The following is a 22,769-nucleotide window of genomic DNA, read 5'->3' on the forward strand; positions in this document are numbered from 1 at the left end:
TCATAAAAGTTATTTGTGGTATGTTCAAAATGAGTTTTAAAGCAAAGAAGATTTTTGTCTTTGTTTTTACCTCAATAACAATATATGTTAACGTAACCTTACGGAATTTTTTTTTTAAATATCGGCCTTGATTACAAAAAAAGATATATCTTTGCACTGCTTTGCATACATCAAAATATAACAATTATGGTAGCAGAGTGAAGAAGTAATTTGCAATTTCTTCATTATTTAGCAAAAAGTATGACTACAACATTAAACTTTTTTTTCAGAAATCACAAGGCATGTAGCGAGCTTCTAAGATTTTGCTTTCTAATTGATTTTTGTTTTGACTCTTAAAAAAATGGCTAAAGCTTATTATTTGGATCATTTGTGTAATTTTACCTAGTAACATTAAGTTTTTATAAAATGCCACAAATACTTTAAGTCATTATTTCACGTTATAAAAAAAGGAATGATTTATTTCTAATTACAAATTTAACCGGACTTAATCGTTGTAAGTTATGGTAACAAAGGAAAAAAGTTACTAATGTAAAAAAAAGTAATAGTATCTTTGTCCTACAACTAATGAGTAATACACAATGCGTGTAATAATTAATGATTCATTATACTTCTAAAACGGCTTTGCCTCAAGGGATGCAAAAGTGGGTTATCCGTTCTGGAAAAGCGTCAAAGCACTAAAATAAAGGAAAATATGCTTTGTTTCTTTATTTGTATTTTGTTTCAATAATAATTATGGTCTAAATTATTCAGTCTTGAAGGAGGTTTAGGAGTATTATTTAGAGAGGCAAGAACAGGGACGGAACTATGAAAACCTTTTTTTTTAAATTCTAACACATTTATAATATACTTTAATTTTAATTAAAAGGCAACCTAATGTTTTCTCTTCAGAGACCGTGTTGAACTACCAATATTAGTTTATTTTTTTCTCAAAACTTTCCTTAGTGAAAAATCTAAAATATTTTCGGTGTACTCCTGATATTCTCAAATATAACATTTATTTTTGGCACGATTCTGTACTTCGAAATTTTTTTCCAAACCTTCATAATAGCTTAAAAGACTTTCTTATAAAAATATAACCATACTTAGATCAAAACTGTGATGTATCGAGGTATTCAATATAAAAATATATTAGATACCTTGCATTATCGATGCTCTCCTTATATATTCGCCAATGCCAAATATATAAGTGCGTGATTGACCGTCTAGCTAGTCAGTCGAGTTGGTAGCTGGTCAAATAATATCCCTAAAGGGCCGCGCAAATCCTCTTGCTGTATTAGTGCTTATTTGTATTACATTCACTTTACCTTATTTTTATACTTGTAAAATAAGCTCTACTATCTTACATGTATAGCATACAGTGGTGCATTTATTTTATTAACATTAATACATTACAACTATAGTGACGAAGGATAACAAACTGTATTTGTGATTATTAATGATTAGAAATAGAATCACATAAAGGTAAAACTAATGTTAAGTAATTCAGCAAAAGAAGAGTTCAGCAAGTAGAAAGGTACTTGTTGATAGATGCAAACGAATACTGGTGCATGGGAGTAAGTCATGCTGTAGAAAGGTACGCAGTAGCAAATAAAGCGAGTGATGCCCAGTACGGGAAAAACATGCTGGATTCAAGAGCTCAATAAAACTGAACTGATTAGAGTATTAAAAAAACTCACAGTACAGTGAAAGTGAAAAAATTAAAGAATTGAGCAAAAAGTTATGCCCTAATGGCTTTCTCGATAAGTCCAATATTTATCGAGAGACTGGACTTACTCTTAATTGCTAAAGACGTGACAGCTGACTCAAAACAAGTAGCGATAATGTTAACACGCTTGGATGAAGATGCGTTTAAATTTATAAGGCAACTAGTTTTACCAATCAAAGCGTCGTCTAAAAAATTTAAAGACGATATTGACTTAATGTCAGATCATCTCAATCTAAAGCCATCTTAAGTTATGGAATGGTGTAAGTTCAACTAAACTAAACAGGAACAAGCGGAATCGATTGCGAAATTTTCAGTAAGGCTTAAAACATTAGCACTGCACTGCAATTTTGCAGATTTTAAAGCAGCTCTGCGAGATCAATTTGTCTGTGGCATAAAAGACACGGAATCTTAAACTTCGAAAATTTAAAAAAAAGTATGTTTACGTTTACAAGGAAGCGGTTTAAGGTTAAATAATAATAAATGTAGTTTTATGTAAGACCAAGTTGAAGTTTCAAGTTTCGTCATGGATAAAAACGGCTTGCGTAAGGCAAAATCTAGGGTGAAGGCAATGATTAATATACTACCTCCAACAAATAATAAAGAGTTAGCCTCATTTTTAGGGCTTATAAATTTTCAAGTGCGTTTTTCGAAAAAAAGATTAAAAAGACTGAAACCGATTTACAACCTTCTATGCAAAAAACAATTGAACTGGGATAACAACTGCAATAAGGCATTCGTATGGTTGAAGAACGAGTTAATTTTCCCAAAATGCTAGCTCGTTTTGACTCCAAGGAGCAATATTTGTGTTTGATAAAGAAATTACATTACGTACATACAACAAGCCACTACAACTTATTTTCGAACTCCAAAATGGGATACCGCTAACAGAGGATAATTATCTTTAAAGATAGATGTATTATTCATCAAGTTTTTGATGACAAATTGAACACATAAAGTTTGAAGAAAAAGCGAATTGCGATGCGTTATCCTGCTCTCCAATTGAAAATGATAATGACAAATGATACATATTGTTGCACGTCCCTTATTTAAGGAAAATATCAGCACATTCAATCATAACATGCTTGTAAAAGTAAGTTGAAGAGGTGATATACTGAATAAAGTAATATGATATGTCTTGAATGACTTGAATGGCCAGAAACAAAAAAACTCTCTGAAGACAAGAAACACTATCATGCAATGAAGTAAGAGCTTACTGTCAAAAAAGGCCGTTGACTCTGATGCCTAAGAGCAGTCCTTTCGGATATGAGATTGCTCATTTTAAATGGATTACATCCAAAGCATTCAAGATAAAAATGTTTGCTCAATCGTATGTTTGGCGGCGAAATAGAGATACGGATTTGGAAAAGATAGTTAAGAAATGTAAGATATGTTTAGTTAAAATAAAACAGCTTCGTCAAACACCGCTAACTACTTGGCCATGCCCAGATAAATTCTAGAGTAGAATACATTATGACTTTGCAGAGCCTTTTTACGGTAAAACGTTTTCAATAATTTTAGATGCCCATTCAAAATGGCCGGAGAACTGAAGTACGAGAGAATGTAAATTGGTAAAACTATTTAAAACACTTATTGCGCATTTTGGCCTGACAATGCATTGTGTAACAGACAGGGGATCGCAATTAAAAAGTAGAAAATTTTATGATTTTTTACAGTGCAACGGTGTTAACATACTTTTTCGATTCCGCATCATCCGGCCACGAATGGCGCAGCTAAAAACTTTGTTTAAATATCTAAGGACAAAGTTTCGAAAATTGTAAAAGGGGGAAAAAAGGTAGACACAGCGATAAATATGTTTCTGTTCAACTATATTTTGTTTCCGTTATACTAGTTTGTTTAGTCTTACGCAGCTAACCAGACTTATTTGGAGGAGTATAGCAACACTTACGTCTAATAGACAATAAAATTGATTGAGTACAATTAAATATTTTGTTGAATCATATATAAATAATTTGAGACTATTTTAGTTATTATAAATAAAATTATTATGTTTAATGATGTATCAACCCTTAAATCCCAATGACTATTGAGTTGGTAAATTGTTATATAATATTTTAGTTCATTTAATTTGTTTCTAGCAGTGTACAAATTTTATTAATGAAAATATAACAATAATAGACATAAAGGACTATAGAATTCACAAATTATTAAGTAAAAACTTAAACATGATATAAAAGATTTTTAAATATCAAAGCAAATATCTCATTTGTGACATGAATCTCTTCATTTTTGTATAATATTTACTCGCCATCATTAAAAAATTTTTTCTTAAATAAGTACAGTTTGCCCTACAATACAATAATTTAATTTATTTTTAACTGCTCATACAATAAAAACCTTTAATTTTTTGAATAAATCACTAAATTTATTTTTATGACGTGTAATTCATACCACTGCAAAAAAGTTCGTCAGAGCTGAACGATACTCAGAAGTATACATACACCTTGCCCCTCGCGTTTCATGCACTAGCACACAAGAACCTACCAACATTGGGCAAAATTTTCCTGAATTTAACGTGTTAATTGTAAAATTATTTAAATTATTTACATTGTGTGGGAGGTAAAGGTACTTCATGACATAAAAAAGTTTAAATGAAAAAAGTTTTAGTAATTTATTGAAGTTATGTTAGTAAATGGAAAAGTGTTATTTAATTGGAAAAGAACTACCCATATGGTTATTTCTCGAAGAGTTATGATAAACATTCCATTTCTACCTATTTTTAAAAGTTTTAGTAGCGATTGTAGCATTTTTAACTTTTCACACTTATTAAAGGATACGTTCTATCATAATTAATAAGTTGCAATAACACGTGCAAAACAGTTATTGTACAAGCATTTAAAAAAAAAGAAAAAACTTGACTTGATAAAAATTTGTGATTAAGGCCAATTTCTTTCAAACAGTGTCATTTTGCTTTACTGTGCAGTTAGGGGGATGTTTTATGTTATACAATTTTCTTAAAATGACAATTTCATTTAAATAAAAAAAAAAGTTTACTAAAAAAAATAACATTACTCTGTTATCTGTTCTGTTAAGCAGCTCCATTACCATTTTCAAAACTGAGCCATTCTATTCCGACTAAAATACATAGTAAACTAAGACTCAAGAAATCTGAAGTTAAAATATCAAGGCATGTTGCTTACGTGAACGAATAGAAACTCATTTATGATGTAAAATTTTTTTTATAGATTTTATATGATATTTTAAATTCAGTACCAAAAGTTGAAGCTTTTTTTGGTTTATTTGACGCCACATGTAACAGTTTAAAATACATATTTTATACATTTCACTTTCCAACCAAATCCCGAAACTCAAAGATTGTTTAGCAAAAAAAAAAGTACAAAGCAAATTTTCTTAAGTACCTAGTTTTTCAAAGTTTTTTTTGTTGACGGCATAAATTGGGAATATAGTACCATAAAAACGTTATGAAAGAATCAAGAACCAAATTTACGTAATCAATAAGCTTTTAAAATTTTTTTTAAGCATACCTCGTAAACATACATACATATACATCTTTTTATATTACATAGATGTCAAGGCGAGCCTTTTCTGAATTTCTCCCTCCGCCTCTCCGCTGGCCACCACAACAAACCCAATGCTCCCGACTACCGCCACGAAAGAGAAGATTTAACGACTATTGGTCATATTTTTAACCACTAATACGATGTTCAGAGTCCGCCAAACTTCCCAGGCCTCTCCACAGCCTCCACTGCCCCTTCCCCCACAAAATAAGAAATACTTTTATACATTTGTTGGTTATTTTAACCTAATAGAACTCTTCGTCATTTTTTCTGCGACACCCCTCCTCCCAAAATCACCTAAACCGTCACACTTTTCACCCCGCACTATATTCAGAACATATTCTACTGTTCCAACACCACCGCAACTTTTAATAAAATTTAATGGATGAGTTCGTGACTTTAACCAAAAAAAGTTATTTTGTATGTCTCCTTATCACTCCTTTTTCAATCTATTTGTAGAACCACTGTTGATTCATTGATTCATTGTATTGAATCTGAGGTGCATTAGCATTTGCTTGTTATTATTATTTCATTCATATATTTTAAATACTTACCATTACGTTCCATTACAATAATTTATTTAAATTGCTACGTATTTTCTTATAATTCTGCTATAAAAAAAAACCCGTCTGCCTTTAATCTATTTTTTTTGTATGAATACGAGCTAAAGAACAGCTATTTGTAACATATACGTCATCTTATATTTATCTAAAATTTTTAGTAGACAAGATTACACAGGACCACCAAAAAAAAGTCAGAGTACCTTCAAGCGACTATACATACTATATGGATATCGAGGTGCTGAATCCGATTCCGATGTCCAAATTGCTTCAGCACATCAGAATTTTTTTCTAACATCAAAAAACATTAAAAATAAACGTAAAAATCACAAATTTAAAAAAAAAAAAAAAAAAAAAAAAAAAAAAAAAAAAAAAAAAAAAAAAAAAAAAGTCAGGGTACCAAAAAAATATACACACCTTATGTATTATGAGGTTCTAAGTCTGAATCTGGTGTCCAAATTGCTCCATCGTGCCAAAATTTTTATCTAACCTCAAAAAACACCAGAAGTAAACAGAAAAATCGCAAACTCTAGGCTCGTACTGCAAAGCAATACATAATTAGGATTAATAAATTGACAACTATATTTTTTCCAGTAAATGCACTCTATTTACGGTTGAAGTAACATTTATGACATTGCAAAAAATTTATAACCTGAAAAATCCTCAATACCTTACGAAAAAGGGAAAAAAATTAGGATCGATTTCAATTTGCCTATTTACCAGTTGTAGTCATAGTTAGGAACATATCTCAGAATTATGAGAAAGCATGCTGTCTGAATTGTTCCTTAACGTCATCATTTATACATAACCTCCAAAACACCACAATTTAACATAAAAATTGAGAATTCTTGGCCCTTAGTTCAAGGTTATAAGCGATAAGGGTATGTAAAAAGACATTTGTATTTGCTAATGTTGAAGTAACCCAAACTTTTTAGTGATATTTATAACATTGTAAGAATTTTGTAACCTAAAAATTTCAAAAATGTTTACCACCAAAAATAACGTACAAAATTAATTGAAATTCGTCAATAAAAGGAATTCACGAGTAGTTTGCTCAGTATCTTAGAGTTTTCAATAAAAATCTTTCAGTTTTAAAATAAATAAACTCCTGGGTTTTCTACAATATACACATTTAAAATTAGTCTTTTTTGCTTGAGTAGCGAGTTTTTTTATCTTAAAATGATCTTCAAATGGACTTTCTTTTGTCTAAAATATTTGTGTCTCTTGTCATCATCCAACAATAGTCAGCTAACATTTTCTCATTCCAAACTCCTTGAAATCTCTCTTCAAAGCTTTTTAGATCAAAGCTGTTGTGGTGAAAACTCACTTCAATTAGTGGCGTCAAACAAGTTTTCTCTATTAATCTAGAGGCTAGCAATTCAGCATTTTCTGTGGACAATCCCAGGTCTCTAATTAAATCGCTGAGTTCATCTTGATCAAACATTTTTTTTCATATAAGATCTGTATCTTCTTACTTCTTAATACTTCTTCAGCCTCTAACATAATGGTAAATTTATCTTATTACTATAAATACTTAATGAATTTACATTTAAAATTAATAGACATTAATATTACCTTCTTCAGATACTTGTATGTTAACGTCGTACTCCTCAGATCGATCATATTTGGACAAGCTCAATTCTGATGGATCTTTAGTAACTTTTTCAGGGTGAGTTACTGAATCACATTCAAGATATTTGATGTTATGTCTGTTTTTAGAATTGAAACCCTTAGTCTCACGTAAACAAAAAAAACAGTCTTTTTCATGGTTTTCAGGTTGTTACTAGAGCATAGGTTTTGAAAAACATTATAATTCTTTTTTTCCTTTATCAAAACTGGAGATGGATGCTAAACATTTTTACAAACCACTCGGGGGGTCCAATCATTACTTATCTGCAGCTCAATGCCATAACAGTTTTTATACATTTCTCTACATGTATCTGTGACATTTTTCCTAACTTTAGTTGGTAAATATTGTCCACAAACAACGCAAAATTTATCTCTGTTATGACACACAGACATTTTAGAAGAATTCATACGTAAAAAAAATTGTTCTCAAACCGTAAAAGATTAATGCTAAAAACAGCAACAGCATAATGAACTGTCATCTGTAAGTTAAAAAAAGAAATTATATAGCTATATATAGTAGTCTCATAAATACATACGCCAAAATATATAAAAATATACCTATTATTTCTTACGAGTACACTAAAATATATTAAAATAAGTCTATGTAAGTAATTATGTAAAGACACTTTATTAACTCCGCTATTGTAGTTTATCAAATGTAAGTGACTAGTGTTATGAGTATGCTACAGTAATTAATGATTTTTTGACTGATTTGTCTGTAAGACGACCTGCTATATATCAATAAAAATCTTCAAATCTACTTGACTAGCGTGGTGTCAGTTCAGGTACGTAGTTATTGATAAAACAAAACATTATTTTTACTTTACTCAATATTCAACATTTTTTATTTATCTACTTTTTTTTTGTGTAACATTTATAAAACAAATAAAAATTTTAAAACATTTACTTAAGAAGAAAATTATATTTCATCAACAACCATATGTCTAAACTGACGCCACGCTAGTAAAATGAAATTCAATTTTACAAAATATTCCATGTTTCTCATGTGAATGGGAGAGTTGTGCACATGATGAATACTACTTCCAAAGAAAAAGGCCATGATATATGTCATATTCAGTACCAGCACTAAAACAAATGCCTCCTATTTTGAGGTTATGAAGACATCATGATGTAACAGAGGAAATTAAAGAGGTTCCTAATTAGCACATCAAAATGCGTGTAAGACTGTTTTAGAGACAGCTTTAATAACTAGTTCTAAATGTTTGCATGGGATTTTCCATTTTAAGATACATTTAAGTGCTTTTGGAGGTTAGAAGAAACGAATCACACATAAATAAGATTAACATACCGTAATCGATATCAGCGTATTTAGATATATATATTTAATTCTGATGTTGTAAAGAAAAATGCATGGTTACACTTTTAAATGTATATCTATCTTGAGTGGTATAAAGCTCTGTTTAAATGTTCTTGAGGTTATGTTAAAATTATAACGTAGTTAAGCAATTTCAGCTGCAGATTGTAATGAAGCGCGCAAAAATACACAAGAAATAATATACTTTATACTCAATATCTATGTTTAGCCGTTTTTATGTTTATGTTCAGTATTTTTTGAGGTGAGGTTTAAATTTTGATGATATAAAGCAACTGATAAGCAGAATTCTCATTTTAAATCAAAATTTACGTGAGAAACTACCCTTAAGACCGTTAAATTCATATCTACAAATCAATCTTATACGCCTTTTTTATTTTGGTAAGGATTGTGTAGTTTTTTTAAGGTTAGAAATTTTTTACCATGTTACACCTGTCACTTGGACATTAAATGGGGTACATCTACTATAAAAAATGTTAATTTACATTTCGAATTCTCGTAGTTTATAACTTTGCATTAAGAGCCTGGAATTCCCGATCATTTTTGGCGTTTTTTGAGGTTAGGTAGAAATTCTGACTATAAGAAATATATATTCACTTATTGGTACTCTGAAACTTTTTTTTGTGGTCCTGTGTTATTTGTACAAAGTATTAAAAGTTTTATTTTTTTAAATTAGTAGTTTGCAATAAGCTAATTAAATTAACACAAAAATAAACTAATTTTGATTTTAAAAAATCAGAAAAATAATTTAATTTTAAGAAATTTTATAAATAGTTCTACTAGATCGAAATAAATTTTTTATTGATTTTCAACAGAAACGTAGCATAATAAAATGAATACATACTGAGCAATATTTTAATATTCAATAATGTTGTTCAAACTCAAATAACTACCCTTAATTTAATTTTTTCTTTTCAATACGTATAATTTTTGGGAATAAAAAACTTTTTTGTACTCATAATTTTCTAAAAAATATTTTCTTAATTATTTTGCTTCCTGTTTAATTTGCTTAAATATTCATTGTTTGATTATTTACTATTGCACATTGATAGCACATTGATTGCACATGATAGGATACGGATAATGGTTTAGAAACAATTTTGCAGAATAAAATAAAATTTTTTTTAAAGATGTAACAACGGTTTTATAATTTTTTAAGAAGATAAATCATTAACACCATTAAACTAAAGTACAGTTGTCAAGGCATGTTTAACTGCTGTTATAAGGATCTGATTTTTTAATGAATTACAAAACTTCATTGTTAAAAATAATATGATTTTTCAACACCTTGTCTCTAAATTGATATGCGATTCAATATTATTCATCTGTAAATTTCTATACATACGTTATTTTAACAAATAAGTTAATTTTATAAGTTTCTAACTTTCAAGTATAGTACTTCAATGTCACCTAAGAACTAGAGTTAGAAAGGTTAAGGCTCACTAAAAACACTGAAAACATGAATAGATGTGTGTGTGCGCACGCGCGAGCGGACAAACCGCATTACTTGTTGAAATTATTTGTATATATCCTTAAATCATGTAGTCTGTTTAAGTTACCCGAATAAGAATGCACTTTACAACTTTGGTAAGAAAAAAATTATACGTGACTCGGGCAACAATATACAATAATCGAGCCCTTTAGGCGATCATGTTTATACTTTGTGTCCTAGTAACTTAATGTACGATTACATAAATTTTGTTTTAATTAGAATGTAAGTATTACGTTTTCAGTGTGTTGAGCTTTTTTTGGTAATATTGGTGATTAATTATAAAAAAAATTTGAATATTATATTTGTCTTTGTTTGACAGGATACTAATACACATAAAGTTAAATAATATATAGTTACACAATAATACAAACCACAGAAGTAGTGACGAAGAAAGCTCATTATTATAAGTCAACTTACAGAACTTTTGAAAGAATTTAAATCATATTTATTGTGTTGTTAGATGTATACATGTTAATAAGAAAGTTTTACAATTATTTGTATATGAAGAAGAATATGATAAAATTAATATAGTTTTCTCTTTTGAAGGATAAAAAATTAAAAACATATTACAAACAAACATACCTGACGAAGCAGAGAATAACTAACAATTGTGCGGGTTGGCGCGAAGCGCGCAGGGATACGCAGCTTTACTAGTATATATATTTATATATCATGTGATTGTCTGTGCAGGGCCTTCTACATAAATTTTTCACAGCTTCTCCTAAAACCCATGTTGACCACCCACCCTTCAATAACGCCCTACATAACAAGAACAAATTGTCTTTTCTTTCCTTATTTCAGCTAAGCTTACTTTTTGTCTAGACAACAAATACAAACACTAATTTAAACAACAATTATACAAACAATGATACAAACCACAGTAGTCTTGCCCTCACGGACGTTAACTTATAACTGTAACGACACGCTCACATCTATCACATACGATTCCACACTTATTTCTCGTCCATATTTAATACCCAAAATATATTTGTACATAGAAAATTAGGAAAAACCATTCTGTAGTATAGCTTATTTTAATAGGGTAGTATTACAAATAGACCCAAAAGTTGATTTTTAAATGAATTTAGAAAGAGGGAGTAAAGTGTGCGTAAAAGCATGTATGTGAGTACATCCACATGAGAAAAACGATTGCTAGCTTGACTGCACATATTAGCGTTCCTTTCACTTCTCTGAACTTTTCCCCCAGTAACTATGTGAAAGACGTCCTTAAGTCAAAAAATTACTTTAATCACGAATGGAAAAATTGTAAAAGAATAAGACACAATAATCAATTGTTGTATTTACGCAGTGCAAAAAATTTTTTCTTAATTTTTGAACAAATATGAAAAATTGTGTTAACAATCGTTCATTTATTTTAAAAGTAACAAATTAATGATAAGTAAATGAACGTTTATTATTACATAATACGAAAGCTGCTCTGCTAATATATACTAATTTCGAAATTTTCGAAACATATACCTAAAAAATGTATTTTATTAAATAAGTAATCAATTTATTTAAGGCATAATCAAACCAAATGAATGAATAAGCAGTAACAAAAAATTCACATTAAAAATAAGCAACGAATTGTACGATAAAATGAAGTCATCAAGTTTTTTATATTGGGCACGCTTACTGCAGAGTTGGTTAGGACCTCGGTCAGTATGTAGGAGGTCAAGGGTTCAAATATTTTGGAAATCTTTTTTTTTCTTTTTTAGAATTGGTTAAAAGAAATAGAATTCATAAAATTAAAAATATATAGCAAGGTGATGTGATGTGGCATCATGTGATGTAGAGTAAACAGGAAGTATGTCATGGGGGACGAGGTAAAGGGGAAGAATCAAGCAAAATCCACTTTCGCCACCCTTTATCTCAAGGTCCATATAATAAAAAGCAAATTTTTGCGTGTTTCTTCTATTTTCATACTTTTTTTTATTCTAATTATTCCTTCCGTTGAAGTATAAAAATCGTTCTTCAATCCCATTCACCTCTCACATTTAATAATGTACTTCGTATTCAGTACATTAGTTTATACATAATGTACTTATATATAAGTAAATTGCTTTTATATCAAGGACGGTGAAGTTTCGAATAATGAATAAGACTGCATTTACGACGATTTATCGAAAATACCTTCAACCCCCCATAAAACACTAAATAGAATAGACGACGAAACTGCTAGCAATGTGACGTAGAATTGTGTAGACAGACGATAATTGTTGCAAAAGTTTATCACAAAAAAAAAAAATTATAATGTATCAAAAAAAGCTCCAATTAAATTTACACGAAAACTTAAATCAATTTATATTTCTTATTGCAATCACTATTTGTTAATTAACCACGTTTAGTATTAAATACTACGCTAGTAACTGAAATTTTTTTTGCAATAAAAAATACTGTTATCAGTCCGTTATTGCAAAAAACTGCAAATTCTTGTATCTCGACTTCAGAGTGTGCTAGAGCGATCTTTTTCTTTTGAAATTTGTGTTTTTTTAAGACAAATCCAATGACGTTTGTCAAGAAAAAAAGTATGCAAAATTGACTGAGATATTTGCGGTTGTTTGATTCATTAAAATAATGTTTCAGGGCTATATCTTCTAAAGTTTTAAATTTAAAAAAAAAAAAAAAAAAAACACGTGTCAATTATTTTTCAAAATTACATGAGACAGACCAAATAGAATTTGGTATGCACAGACGTAACTGTTTTGGTTGCAAAATACAATTTTTGCTGGCAAAACGTCAAAATTTACAAGAATCAATTTTTTCTTATTTGTCTTTACTACTAACATTAAATGTAAGGTTTTTTCCGAAGCGAAATGTTAATAAATCAACTGTGAAGTTTGTAATATCACTTTAAAGTTTGACTTTAAAAAACTAATTAACAAAAAACTAACAATTACTTTGCAATTTTACAAACAGCTATTTGTTACGCCACTTAATATCTATTTTTTTTGGTTATGTTCAAATTAACATCATAATTTTTGTTTACGTTGATACAAAGTTTTTTAGTATACAAAATGTTTTTCTGCACTTCTTTGCCATTGACATATTATTAACAATTAATAATTAATTTACAAGTGTCTTTTTTAAAGGAAATTTGATGACGAAAACATCGGTGGACGAAGAATTTCTTCAAGAGCAATAGAAGCGGAGGTATAAGAAAAAACTAAATAAAAAATCAGCAGTTTTTCATACATTGTTAAATAAATAAATGAAGCCAAATTTTTATTTGGACATAACTTTTTTCCACGTATTCTTGGGAAAATTTTTAAGGGGAACGACCAATTTTTTCTTTACTGGAAAACATAAGATTGAAAAACTTTTTGGGCTCGGGACTATGATATCAAGGTAAAATTCGACGTAAAATTTAAGTAGTAGAATCACATCTGGACTTGCGTCATAAAAAAAATTATAAGCTGGACAAAAATTACCTAGCTAAACTTTGAATTTCAAGTAGTAATATGTTACTACCAATGTTTGTGTTGAAACATCTAAAAATTCCGAAAAATTGTGTTACTTATACACATGGTGCAATGCTCCGTAGTGAAGATACGACATTATTGTAACGCCCAAGCTCCACTGCTCATCACACCTCATGTAAGTAAAAGACTGTCTTCTAGTCCACCATGAGTCTGCTGACACACTTCGACTAAAGAGTGTTCAGTCTCGAGGGCAACCAACGGCCACAGTGCGGCTGCTTCCGAAAAGTCTAGCCAAACGTAGAAAAAAAAGTATCTAGTTAGGTTTTTTCTCCGTTGGGTTGGCTTTAGTATACCCATAAGGGTCATAAAATACTCATTCGTCGATTTCTGTTAACCTGCTCTATAGTAGTAGTTGTAGTTCTACCTTTGTTCAAGCACTATTGACAGTGCTATCATTTTACTGAATGACATATGTGTTCAAAGTTGTATAGAGATTGTAATTTGAAAATAATTGTAATCAGATACAATGAAATCAACTTCTGAAGGTAAGTTGAATAAGAAAAAAAAGTATTGAATAATATTTTTACAAGTGCAGTAAATGAGTGAAACGACAATAATTATTTATTTTATTATTTGAAATCGTTCAATTATGACACGTTATTAGAAAAAAAGTATATTGTTTCACATTGTTCCACCATCAAACTTACGTTGAGTTGTACTTTAATGTTGTACTTTAATTTTATATTTCTGCTTAAACATTATTTTTGTACAAATCTAACCTCATCATATAAGAAACGAAACGTGAGATACACATAAATTTACACGATTATTCCCCCTCACACACACACACACATCTTTTCTCGAGTACCATTGTGTATAAATACATCGATGAAGATGGGAAGTTTATAACCATATGTAGTCAAAGAACTACGATGCAATAGGTAAATAAGCATTGCGGGTAATTTAAACTTCTTTATTTAAAAACATTCATTTAAAAAAAATCAAACATCAAAATAACATAATATTTATCAATACAAGTAGAAGAATGTTTAAACAAAAACAAAAATCGCTTAAACAATATTTTTGTAAAATCGAAAATAATGAATCCATTATTCTGGCGGAATTACAAAGAAAAATTCCAAAACAATTCTTCAATAAATGATAAATATAATAAAGAAAAAACTAGACATTTAAAAAAATAGTTTAACAAACGTAAAGATGACAGATCAAGATTAAGATCAAGATTGAAATCTTTTCCTCAGGTGGTAGTACTTCAAGAAATAGATTGACGAGGAGGGAGATTTACGATTCAATTAAAGAAAATCTTAATGTTACTGCATCAGACAGATTCGATAATTTGAATGTCTATTACACGTAGGTTAAAAATGGGCTAGCTTAAAATAGTAAAGATGAAAATAGTGGAATATCCATATATATGGGGCATTCCACGTCAAGTAGATAGTCCTTTGTGAGAAATCATTACTCTAATTCTTTCAAAATTTTTTACCGACACCAAAGCCGTCAGTGACGGTCACAAATTTGAAATATTTTCTAAGACCTAATTCTTTCCAATTATTTTGCTAAGAAAAAAAGAACTAAAAAAAAACAAGGGCCATTTTCAAAAAGATTTGAGGTTATGTAACCCTTCTTTTTTTAAGTTTTTTAACCTTGAATAATTTTTTTTGCAAAGTATGACACGATTAAAAAAAAAAAAATTTTTGTTTAAACTTCATAACAAATTCTACTTCTGTGATTTTATACGTAGTAGGCTTGAAACAGGAACAGGCGCTAGGTGGCGCTGAACATTATTGTCACCAAATTTGACGCTTTTTCGCTTGGGTCTTAAAGTTTTGCAATCAGATAAAAAACTTATTAGTATTCATGGAGGCTGCCGATGATAAGTGTGTAGTTAAACTGTCGGAATTCAGAATGGCTGATCCAATATGGCGGACGATTTTTTGAAAATATTCAAAAATAATTCTAAATAAAATCGTATCGTATTACTCGTTTAATTCTAAGTAAAAATTGTATCTTGTACTTTTTCGGTTAAATGCATGTATTCAGAGAAAAAAATTCATGAAAGTTTAATTATACGAATTCGCGTCAGATTTCATATTTTGTCTATTCATCAATCCGTAAGAATAATTACAATACGTTTCCATTTATGCAATTAACTTTGTAGATCACCGATAGCGACATTAGTGTTAGGTTATCTGAAATCAACATGGTGGATTCAATATGGCCGCCGGTTGATTGTTGTTATGGATTTTAAATAGGAATTCGTGTCATGCTTTATAATGTGTTTTGCGGTTTGCTGACAAAGAGCACAGTTAATACATATGTATACATATATATTTTTAATGAGTTGATTTATTTTAGCTTGCAGATAGACATTGAAACCGATTACTTCTCAAGAATATAAATTTTCTACTCAAAAAATGTACTAATATCTTTCAAAGAATTTTATAATCTTCTGACTAGTCAGTCTCGAGTCGGGTAGATCTAGTCAGTCTGTTAGGATCAGCTATATGTGCAAGAGCGCCAAAGAACGGCGTTATGTAACACAACGCGCTTAACACTTACAAAACACTTAATCCCAAGGTAGTTAACCTGATGCGCTAATTAAATGAATCCCGAGCTACGTAACCAAATACGTTTAATAGATAACAAATAAACAAATCCCAACTATTTATCCCAATACTCCAATAGACGTTAACCTGATAACCAAGGAAACAACAAGTCATATAATGGACTTATTTACCGTTAAAAATCATAGTAATGAATAAATAAATAACGAGCAAAAAAGTGGTCCCAAGCAACTTTAGCCCAACGGACTTATATGACTTGTTGTCTATGAATATTCATTACTATGATTTTTAACGGTAAATAAGTCCATTATATGACTTGTTGTTTCCTTGGTTATCAGGTTAACGTCTATTGGAGTATTGGGATAAATAGTTGGGATTTGTTTATTTGTTATCTATTAAACGTATTTGGTTACGTAGCTCGGGATTCATTTAATTAGCGCATCAGGTTAACTACCTTGGGATTAAGTGTTTTGTAAGTGTTAAGCGCGTTGTGTTACATAACGCCGTTCTTTGGCGCTCTTGCACATATAGCTGATCCTAACAGACTGACTAGATCTACCCGACTCGAGACTGACTAGTCAGAAGATTATAAAATTCTTTGAAAGATATTAGTACATTTTTTGAGTAGAAAATTTATATTCTTGAGAAGTAATCGGTTTCAATGTCTATCTGCAAGCTAAAATAAATCAACTCATTAAAAATATATATGTATACATATGTATTAACTGTGCTCTTTGTCAGCAAACCGCAAAACACATTATAAAGCATGACACGAATTCCTATTTAAAATCCATAACAACAATCAACCGGCGGCCATATTGAATCCACCATGTTGATTTCAGATAACCTAACACTAATGTCGCTATCGGTGATCTACAAAGTTAATTGCATAAATGGAAACGTATTGTAATTATTCTTACGGATTGATGAATAGACAAAATATGAAATCTGACGCGAATTCGTATAATTAAACTTTCATGAATTTTTTTCTCTGAATACATGCATTTAACCGAAAAAGTACAAGATACAATTTTTACTTAGAATTAAACGAGTAATACGATACGATTTTATTTAGAATTATTTTTGAATATTTTCAAAAAATCGTCCGCCATATTGGATCAGCCATTCTGAATTCCGACAGTTTAACTACACACTTATCATCGGCAGCCTCCATGAATACTAATAAGTTTTTTATCTGATTGCAAAACTTTAAGACCCAAGCGAAAAAGCGTCAAATTTGGTGACAATAATGTTCAGCGCCACCTAGCGCCTGTTCCTGTTTCAAGCCTACTACGTATAAAATCACAGAAGTAGAATTTGTTATGAAGTTTAAACAAAAAAATTTTTTTTTTTAATCGTGTCATACTTTGCAAAAAAAATTATTCAAGGTTAAAAAACTTAAAAAAAGAAGGGTTACATAACCTCAAATCTTTTTGAAAATGGCCCTTGTTTTTTTTTTAGTTCTTTTTTTCTTAGCAAAATAATTGGAAAGAATTAGGTCTTAGAAAATATTTCAAATTTGTGACCGTCACTGACAGCTTTGGTGTCGGTAAAAAATTTTGAAAGAATTAGAGTAATGATTTCTCACAAAGGACTATTGATTTCCATAGATTTTGGCCTAAACTATTTTTTGACCGTTTCACTTGACGTGGAATGCCCCATGTATGTATATATATATATATATATATAATCTTTATTTTCAGCCTTTATGGCCCAGAAAAGGACTTGGTTTACAAATTCTTTCTAAAATTATTCTTATCCGGCTCAGACACATACCTTTCCACACTCTACACCTTCTCATACTTAAATGATCACATCCTCGAGTCTCGTCTCTGCTGTATTGTTTCCGTTATTTAATTATACATCTACACAGTATTTACACATAAACATAACTTATGCGCAAACTTCTGATCTAGCTTTCTATTTCCAATTTATTTTTACATTCAAAATCATACCTTTGGAAGAGTTTAACAACCTCACCAACTCCTAGTTCGCTTCTTGCATACAGATTTAATAGTCTTTTATAATTCGCTTTTATTTTCTTGCCACTCGATACAAACCTCACAGTTATTTATTACATGTTCAATGGTTCCCGCTTCTTTACCACACAATATACACAATCTTTTCTCCGCTTCTAGCCAGTATTTATTTCCTATTTCTACGTTACCACATCTTATTCTTGCAATAGTGCTAATATCACAATTTTTATTAAACCTATCTAAATACTTTGGCAACTTATTGTTATCGACGCGTTCATACCTTTTGTTATAACTAGCATTTTCAAAACATACCTTCAACCACTGCTGATCTAAGTCATACATTCTACGTTTTACATCACCTATTACATCTTTACCTACACACAAATCAATGTTCGCCGCTAAAGCACTCATACCAATCGCATTAAAGAATTTTTCCCTTTTCATACTATATAAATCTGTATTACCTAATGACTCCTTTTCTCTCCAACACTTTTTTACCAGCCGGTTATCATCCAATAAACTTATTTTTTTCTCAAAATTTAACGCTCGCACTCGCCACGCATTACATAACTTATCGCTTTTTGTTTCGCACAATACAATGTACCTCGGTGTACAGAAATCTAGCTTTAAAACCCATCTTAAATAGTCAAGCTGTACTTTTTCAAGCTCCTTCTTTTCCCCTCATCCCCAAATCTCTGCCCCATATGACATCACACTTCTAACTAGGTAATTAAATAATAGCCTCCTCCTTCTAAAATCGTTCCTGCACTTACCTTCCCCTATGCCCCATACTCGCTTTGCGGCAATTATACCTTTTATCTTCAAATGCTTAATATGATCTTTATAGTCAGCCCCTCTGTTCAAAGTCATACCTAAGTAATCGAATGCTGTAACTTCCTCCAGCTCTTTTCCATTAAATTTTCACTTTTCCTTTGCACTACCCCTACCTTTGTTGAAAACCATTACCTTTGTTTTTTTATAATTCATAATAAGATCCCTATTTCTAAGAAACCTTCTTAGCGTCCCAAACATATCAAGCAATGCTTCCCTATTTAAAGCAACCAAAACCACGTCATCTGCATATGCCAATGACCAGATCTTCACCCCCCCTTCTGTTACCCCCCCAACATTTCTCGAACTAAACTCTCTCTCTAGAGCCGCTATATAAATACAGAACAGGACCGGACTCAGAACACACCCCTGCCTCAGACCCTTAGTACTCCAAAACCTTTCAGACAGCTCATTTTTTACTTTCACTCGTACTATGGTCTCTTCATACAGTTCCATAATTCTAATAATTAAATACTTGCTAATTCCTACTTCTTTCATTACCTTCCACAACTTTTTTCTATTGACATTGTCAAAAGCCGCAGTCAAATCCACGAAGCTTGCATATACTTTAGCCTTCCTACTTTTCGCTACTTGCACTATATGATTCAGAATGTATATATTATCTATAGTAGATCTTACTCTTCTGAACCCTGCCTGTCCATCCGGTAAAATGCCTTTTTCCTCTACTTCGTATATAATTCTCGTTCTCAAAACCTCTGCGTACGTCTTGTAGGCTGTGGAAAGCAGTGAGATACCTATGAAGTTATTCACACAATTAGTATCACCTTTTTTATGCAACGGCACGACAACTGCTACTTTCTAGTCCTCCGGTACACCTTCACCATCCCACACTTTTTTAAATAGATTGAACAGCAAACTGAACAATTCCTGACCGCATTCTTTCCAGACTTCATTGGGAATCCCATCCAAACCTGCAGCTTTCCTTTTTCTTAACGACTGTATGGCTCTCGCAACTTCTGCACTTTCTAGAACCTGCAAACTCTCTGCCAAACCTTGCTCCGTTCTTCTTTTACCTAAAGCTTTTGTGCGACTCCCATCAATAAGCGATCTGAAATGTTCCTCCCACTCTTTAATTGAAATGTTGCTTTCCTCTGCTGAAACGCCCTTCCTCTTCGTTCTAAGAAATTTCCACACTTCTCTTTCATTCCTGAAATTTCTTAACGCTTCCTCTTCCAGCTTCTTATAACTCCTTTCCTTATCGTTACAGTATTTTCTCCAATCCTTCCTTTTAGTTAAATAATCAACCTTATCGCTTTCCTCTCTCCTCCATTTGTAGTATGCTGCTACAACCTTTCTTTTTTTTTGCCCTACAGGACCTATCCCACCACTTTCTTTCGCCTACCTTCCACCTCCTCACTTTGATTACTTTTCTTATCACTGCTTTGCTCACGATTTCCTTTATGACTGATCACATTTTATTCACCACCTCACCACACACCGCACTATTCTCTTTACATAATACTTCTTCCGCCTGTCTAAATTTAACTATATCCTCTTCTGCCCATTTATAAACTGATTTTTTTACTATTTCATCATCTTTTATTCCTACTATATTCTCCATACCATCCAGCTTTCTAATGGTCAAACACACGGGCGTGTGGTCCGAGTCCGCCCTGCCCGTAATTTTAAAATCCCTTACCCATTCTAGTGTACGATCATTCACCAGTATATAGTCTATAACTGAATTCCCCTTTGCACCTACATAGGTAAATTCCCTCTCCTCATCCCCCTCTCCCTAACCATTTAGCATAACTAAACCTTTATTCTCTAATACCTCTATCATCTGTTTGCCCTCATTACTCACTATTATATCCTTACTCTTTCTACCTACTAACTCACCACTGTCCATTGCTACAAAACTACCTAGCTCGCCTACTCTTATATTGAAATCTCCCCCAATTATAACCTTCTCTTCTTCATTAAATACATGCTCATTCATGAAATCTAAAACTGCCCTCAAATCGCCAGAGTTGTACACCGACCATACATTGATCCCACTGTTACCTATCCTTATTTTATACATTACAATATTATACTTTACACTAATAGCGAAATCATTTTCATCGCCCAATACTGATTTTCTAATACCAATTACAAAACCGCTTTTAGCCCTCCCTTTTTTATTTATTCTTACAGCCGCACTCGGTTTCCACACAAAATCACTTAAAAGCTTACTTTTAAATTTTTCCCACTGTTTTTCTTCTATCCACATTTCACACAAACTTATGCAATCAAAATCCTCTATAAAATTCCAAAAATCCCTGTCCTTTTTGAAACTACCGGCGCAATTCCAAAAAACAAATTTAACATCATTCACCGACACATGACCATACCGCTTTGCTTCACCAGTCTTTAACCTTACCTCTTCATATATGCCGCTACTTTTTCTGGGCCCTACGCAAAAAGCTCTTTTACGCTCTCACTGAAACTGTTCCTGTCTTCATCCACCGGTCCTCCTCTCTTATAGGCTTCCTGGTCCTTCAGACTGCTGTTGTCATCGCCGGTTCCTGCTGCCTTCTTTCGTCTGCTGAATATCACCTCTGCCTCCGTCAAACTCCACCACTTATACCACTTCCCTCCCAGCCAGAATCCTCCTAAACCGCCCCTGACACTCTCTCCCAACGCTTGCTTACTTTTAACCCATGCATTAATTTTTTCTTGCCTCTTCCTGTCATCAAAACTCAGATCATTCTCAATAAAGTATTTGGATCCCTTCAGTTTACATTTATTCTTCATTATCACGGATCTATCCTCCCAGCTGCCTAACTTTACAACGAAAACATTACCACTTCGCCAAACATTTATAATTTTGACATGCACGCCAAGCTTTTCCCAGAAGAACTTGTCTACGCCCACGCGAGAATCGCCATGCAACGCTACGCCTCTCAATATGACATTCTCCTGCCTTATTCTTTCGTCCTGCTGCTTAACAAGATTTTTAATCGCATTTACCTCGCGTTCGGATAAACAACTCCTATCTGCACTCGAGAGGGCATCCCCTCTAGCCAACAGTCCCGATCTACCACTACCGTTCAACGCGCTGTCTACCTCCTCCCCTGATGATATATTTACCACCTGCCCTACCTTATCGACCCCACTTTGAAGTTCGTTTAATTTAGCTTTCACTTTACTAGTAAAATCCGACATTTCCTTCTCGAGTGACTCTACTTTTTCTTTTAATATCAATTCCAATGCCTTCAAGTCGACCTTACTCTTCTCTAACGCCACGCTCTCCGTCCTAACTTTTCTAAGCTCCAACTCTACCGTACGCTTCAATTTATCTATCTCATCTGCCCTCGCCTCTCTCTCATTAGCTAACTTCTCTTCTATCTCTAACAGACTCTCCCTCAAAGCCATACAACCTGAACATTCTACGATTTTTTCTTTCGCATTAAATTTAACCATCTTTGCAATACTATCCTCGATTGTAGATTGCCCAACCCCACTCTGTCCTTTATTAATCACCGTACTTGATGCCAGCTTTGCATTCGTCCTCGTATACGGTGCACTGATCGTTCCGCTTCCACTCTTTGCTGCTAGTACCCCTTTTACACCTCTCTCATTGCTTTTAACCGTGCAATCCTTTTTTCGCCCTTCTCATTATGTTTTCCTGACATATATATCCTCTCGTAGCCCACCACCGGCTTGACCACGTGCGTTCGCGACACGCACA

The 22,769-nt window shown here is 31.9% G+C and overlaps 1 protein-coding gene across 2 annotated transcripts in view; it reads right to left on the bottom strand.

Annotated features, from left to right (window-relative positions):
* Positions 1-22,769, bottom strand: part of Uggt (UDP-glucose-glycoprotein glucosyltransferase) — a 544,975-nt gene that overhangs the window by 504,930 nt on the left and 17,276 nt on the right. The window lies entirely within an intron of this gene.

Source organism: Copidosoma floridanum, unplaced genomic scaffold, assembly GCF_036245765.1.
Source record: "Copidosoma floridanum isolate Cflo_tuat_1 unplaced genomic scaffold, Cflo_Japanese_pri ptg000016l, whole genome shotgun sequence".
Classification (NCBI taxonomy): domain Eukaryota; kingdom Metazoa; phylum Arthropoda; class Insecta; order Hymenoptera; family Encyrtidae; genus Copidosoma; species Copidosoma floridanum.